At 28.0% G+C, this 6366-nt stretch overlaps 1 long non-coding RNA gene across 1 annotated transcript; it reads right to left on the reverse strand.

Moving 5' to 3' along the window:
- Positions 1-2006: 2006 nt before the first annotated feature.
- On the reverse strand, positions 2007-3074 carry LOC149577769 (uncharacterized). Its single transcript, XR_016353947.1, has 2 exons — positions 2540-3074; positions 2007-2410 (listed from the first exon to the last, which is right to left on the reverse strand). It is a non-coding gene; the product is annotated as an uncharacterized LOC149577769 (long non-coding RNA).
- Positions 3075-6366: the final 3292 nt, after the last annotated feature.

Raw genomic sequence — 6366 nt, forward strand, 5'->3', positions numbered from 1 at the left:
CATATAGGTAGGTTTAGGATTTTGATCAATATTTTGGAGTTTTTTTTTACATTATGGTTAAGGGTTAGATTTTAGGGTTAGGACTATAACCAATATTAGTGTGTAGGTTTTTGGTTTAGATTATGGTTTGGACTGAGATTTTCGTTATATCAATAGGGATATGTTTTAGTGCTATAATTATAGTTTAATGTTGGATTATAGTTATATTGTACATCATTGTTGGGGCTAGGGCTAAGGTAGGGGTTGTTGTTAGGGTTAACTAAGGATGACAATTAGGATGGTTTATCTTTTCAAGTAGAAAAAAAAACTCATATTGATTCAAAAACAAAGAAATTATACTTCGAAAATATTTTTCTATGTCATAATAGATTCATTTATTTTAATTATTGTATTAGTTAATTAGTTGTTTGATGTTTCAAAGTAAACATGGCTTATTTTATTTAAATTTAAATAATATTATTGTTTTGAATTGAATTTAGCTTAATTGTTAATGATCATATTTATATTTCTAATATTAACTCCAATTTGATCAAAGACCAAATATATTTTTGGTATTTTTGTAAACGAACTTGCTTAACACTTCCCTATTTCAAAGTTAATAAAATATCATTTCTATTGTCTTAGATTTGAGAGTAAGTATATTAAATAAGTAATAATAAATGAACATTATGATTAATATATTTCTAAAATAAAAATACATTACTTAAAAACTTGTTTACTTTAAATGAATAAAGTACTCATTTACTTGTAAATTTTAAAAATAGAAATTAATCTACATATATATAAAATATTTATTCTTTTTCCTATTTGCATACAAATTAATTAAAATCTAAACTTTAAACTACATAAATATTTTTAAAATATATATCCATCAATAAATAGTTTAGAATAAAGTAAAATCTAAAAATTAGACACATATAGAATCTTTTTAATTTCTATATACATGTTTTTCTAATTTATTTCTACAAACATGCAACTGATATTTCTATTATCCATTTTTTTCCATTCTAAAAAAATCTAGATGTAAATAGAATTTTTTTAGATGCATGCAATCTTTCTAATTTTTTCTACATATATATATTAACATTTCTATTTTATATTTTGTTTTTACATTATGGTTATTTCAATCAAAATATGTAGATGTAAATAGAATTCTTTTCAAAAAAATTTATTTAAATTTAAATAACATTATTGTTTTGAACTGAATTTAGCTTAATTGTTAATGATCATATTTATATTTCTAATATTAACTCCAATTTGATCAAAGACCAAATATATTTTTGGTATTTTTGTAAACGAACTTGCTTAACACTTCCATATTTCAAAGTTAATAAAATATCATTTCTATTTTCTTAGATTTGAGAGTAAGTATATTAAATAAGTAATAATAAATGAACATTATGATTAATATATTTCTAAAATAAAAATACATTACTTAAAAACTTGTTTACTTTAAATGAATAAAGTACTAATTTACTTGTAAATTTTAAAAATAGAAATTAATCTACATATATATAAAATATTTATTCTTTTTCCTATTTGCATACAAATTATTTAAAATCTAAACTTTAAACTACATAAATATTTTTAAAATATATATACATCAATAATTAGTTTAGAATAAAGTAAAATCTAAAAATTAGACACATATAGAATCTTTTTAATTTCTAAATACATGTTTTTCTAATTTATTTCTACAAACATGCAACTGATATTTCTATTATCCATTTCTTTCCATTCTAAAAAAATCTAGATGTAAATAGAATTTGTTTAGATGCATGCAATCTTTCTAATTTTTTCTACATACATATATTAACATTTCTATTTTATATTTTGTTTTTGCATTATGGTTATTTCAATCAAAATATCTAAATGTAAATAGAATTCTTTTCAATAAATCTAGATGTATATAGAATTCTTTTAATTTTTTACATACATAAAATCTTTCTAATTTTTTTCTACATACATAAAAGAATAATTTCTATTTTCTATTTTAAAAAAAAAGCTATCATAAAGATTGATAAAAAAATTGATTGCATATGCATTCTTTAGTTTGTGCACTAAATGCACAAAATAAATTGTATAGATTAAAACTTCCCGTGCTGGGCACGGGAATATACAATAGAAATATCAGTTACCAAGAATAGTCGGCCATAAGCAATCAAATCTTAAACTCTGCAAAATTTCTTGCAAGCAATCTTTGTTCTATCTTCGGTTGAAAAGGAAAAAAAGAATTTCAGATCTGAGATTGTTTAGATTGCCCTATTCAATTCAAAAAGCCATGGAAGTCACCGCAATTACATCTCCAAGAGGCCTAATGTGCCTTGATTCAGTACCCACATGCTTATCTCCACGAAAAACTCTGCACAGGTCCTCCAGTGGCCTCAATTTCGGTCATATGAACAGAATTCTAAATCTAAATGAAATTAATTAAAATTGAAATATAAATCAAAGTAGAATATTATAACTAATTTTGAATTTCAATTTACTTCTACATCTAAATCTAAATGAAAATGTAAATAAAAAATAGAAATCTCACCTGCAAAAATGTTACTCCAAAACTTCAATTTACTCCTATTCAAAAACTCCAATCTAATCCTCCAATAACCTCCACCTCTTCCTTCCTGCAAAAACATAAAATGAAAATGAAATGAGGAGCCTTGGTTTTATAACTTCTGAGAGGCTCCTCATATCCCCCAACAGACGTCTCTTCACATTCCACGAATTTGTTTCAAATTCCCCCACTCCCCGCAAAAAAAAAGCATGAATGTGCATGCAAAATTATATTTAACAAAAAAAAAAAAATCATATTGAAATTATTTCGCCCCTATTTTTTTGGGCCCTATTTTTTCGGGTCCTACTTTTTCGGGCCCTACTTTTTCGAGCTTATTATTTCGGCCTCCATTTGGCTTCCTATTATTTCGGCCAGCTATTATTTCGGGAATTCTTTTTTAATATTTAATTTGGAAGTTTGTAACTGCTCCCAATTATTTTTTATTGACAGGAATCTTGGCATATTCCCGTGCTGGGCATTTGTGCTGCCATTGTATAGAACGCCTCTCGGCGTAAATAAAAATAACCTAGAGATTGTAATGATAGAGACAATAATATAGATACATTTTAAAATAAAATTGTTCATAAAAAACAATTTAAAAAGAATCTAGCTATCTTTAGAAAAAATGCACTTTTGATCAAAATTGAAAAAATTAAAAACACAACAGATTTTGTTGAAGTTTTCACCATTTATTCTTCATGATTTGTATGTCCTCTAATCCAAAATAGCAAAAATATTGATAAAAAATATTGTATTTTGGGAGATTTGAAGAATATTTTAAAAAAAAAAGGACCTCTGGTGCATTTTGTCTAGAACATAGCCTATTTGAAAATGCTCAATAACTCAAAAAATTATGATAACTTTGTATTTTAGAGAAATGGATGTCCTCAATTATAGGGACTAGCTCACAAATGGTGAAACTTTATGTGTGTGTGTTATATATATATATGTATATATATCCACACACACACATATATACATATATAAGTATGTCTCTACACACACACACACATGTATATATGTATATATATATATATATATATATATGTATATACATATGAATATATATACATGTACATATATACATATATATACATACATACACACACACACACACAAACATACATATATATTAAAAATAACTAGTTCAAAAATGGCTCCCAAAGAAAAAAACTAGAAAAGAAAAAGTACATTCATTGACTAATACAAAAAGGATGGAAAAGAAGAAAGACTACATCTAGAGAGTATCTATGAAAACTAATGATTGTAGTAATTGTAAATCCTAGATCTAGAACATTGTGATTGTAAAAAAGTCTAAAACTCATATGAAGACAACTATTAATCCAAACATTATTTGGTGTCAGAGAAAATCCAAAATATAAAAATTTCCATCATTGATCACCATCCAAAGCCACCCGATGCAAGTGCAAGCGAGGACCCTAAATTGCATACATCTCAAAAGAACAAGTGAGATCCATAAAAGTAAAACATGTGAAATTGAGAGAAGCCATGATTTCCTATCAAATAATATTTGAGAAGGTCTTTAGAGGATTCTAAGCATATTCTTTTGTCATTATATTAACCAAGTTGGAGAAATAAGGAAGATTAGGAGGGAAAAGTAAATAGTTAATATAAACCCCATCAGTACCAAAATTAGCCGGACAATCAGCTAAAAGGTTGCCTTCTCTATAACTATGCATAGTGTAACATTCAGAGATTGAATCAAGAAGAGACTAGACTTGATGCAATATATACTGTATGGACCAATTATACATATATGACATTTAATGCACACAATAATAATAATGGTTGAATCCCTTTCAACATGTAACTTAGATATAGATAGTGATTTCACAAGTTCCAAACCAAAAAGCAAGGCCAAGGTCTCAGCCTTGTTATTAGTACCTGGAGGGAGAGGGGATTGTTTTGCTACAATCACATGACCTTTAAATTCTCTAATGACTATACCATAATTAGAGTTACCTAGATTTCCTCTAGAGTTCTCATCAAAATTGAGTTTGTAATAGCCCTCACTTTGAGCGATCCACTCGGATAAGAGGAATCTTGGATGGAAACAATAGAGTAACAAGATAAGAAAAAAGTTAAGCCTTCCAACAGTGAACATCATAGCCATCCCAAGGAGAAATAAAATGTTTACCCTTATAGTTACTATAGTGTTAGAAAGCTCAATAATTGATCTCTCTAATCCTTCTCGAAATTGAGGGATTCAAGATGACATTTGTTTGAAATTACTCATGTTTCTTTTCCACCAAATGACTCATACTATAGATGTAGGGATGCACTTCCAGAGACATGAAAACATTGATCTAGTATGTAAAATTTGTCATGCCTAAAACAAATCCCATGGAGAGTTAGGTAATGACATATGGGAATTAATCTTATTAAGAACAAAATGCCAACAATCTTGTGCAAAAACTTAGAACAATACAGAATATATCAAACTTATGAACCTTCCATCCCTTATGCAAATAAGCTATTCAATCTATGAGAACTCTCTGTTACCAGACCAACATTACCTAATTAAGTGTGGTAAAGCATTGATAGGTGCCTTGAAAGTGGAGCTTCTTCTATTTGAGTGTAAATCAAATCTCATTCTATAGATTAAGGCATGACCTTTTGGTCAGGGTAAACATCATATTTTAAGACTAAGTTAAAATTGTTAAATAGTTGAGGTTGACTTACATTTTCTTAGGTTAATTTTTTCCTTAGTATATGATGTTTAAAGGTATCTTCTACTATCGAATGCACTCATATGATATATAAAAATGGAGAATTATATATAAAATCCTTTCTTGAACATAGATTTAAATTACCCCTTTTCTATCACCCAAGAAAAGACCAACAACTATCAACCTATAGGATGGCCATTACAAAATTAGGTCAACATAGTTTTATTGTTCATTGACATTAGATAGCATGATCAAGCATTGCACATAGGGTGACCATTAAAAATTGTGCCAACACAGTTTCATTGTTCATTGACATTAGATAGCATGGTCAAGCATTACACATAGGCTGGCCATTACAAGATTATGCCAACAAAATTTTATAGTTCATTTATATTAGATGACCAAACATTACAAATAGGGTGGCCATTAAAAAATTGTGTTAACACAATTTTATTGTTTATTTACATTAGATAGCATCATCAAGTATTACACATAAGGTGGCTATTTCAAAATTGTGCCAACACAATTTTATTGTTCATTCACATTAGATAGCATGATCAAGCATTGCACATTTAGACATATCCAAATGCCTAAAATAAATCACAAACAAAACTTAGAACTATAGGAATGCACCATCTCTTTTCTTATATATACGTTGTTTTCGTCTTTTGAGTTTCTGATAGCATAGCTATACTACCTTTGATAAAATCTATTCCAATCCACACATAACTCATTCTCATCCTCATCACCCATATGTTCTCTCCTTTTGCCATAGTTAGACCATGGCCTTGGGATTGCAAATTTTCTCATTGGATTAAGTAGCTATCTCCAACCACCATCCAATTGCATGCAAAAATAACTCCTATCCAAGCTTTAAACAACTCCATCAACCTTCATTTGGACATGTCTCCCAAAAAAAAAAATTGTTTGGCATTTCCTAGCAGGAGAGAAAATCATAGAATCCATGTTTAGAGCTTGTTACATCACTGTAGTCCATGCGCTTATACCCCCTTGTATGATGGGGTGAAATTATTATTCAATGTGTTTATACTTTCATCCATATAATGAACGTGATTAGTCTTGAGAGGGTAATCGATTGTTCAAAGAAGATACCTTTCTAAG

Source organism: Cupressus sempervirens, chromosome 1 (genome assembly GCF_028749045.1).
Source record: "Cupressus sempervirens isolate cs-2001-9-10 chromosome 1, ASM2874904v1, whole genome shotgun sequence".
Lineage (NCBI taxonomy): Eukaryota > Viridiplantae > Streptophyta > Pinopsida > Cupressales > Cupressaceae > Cupressus > Cupressus sempervirens.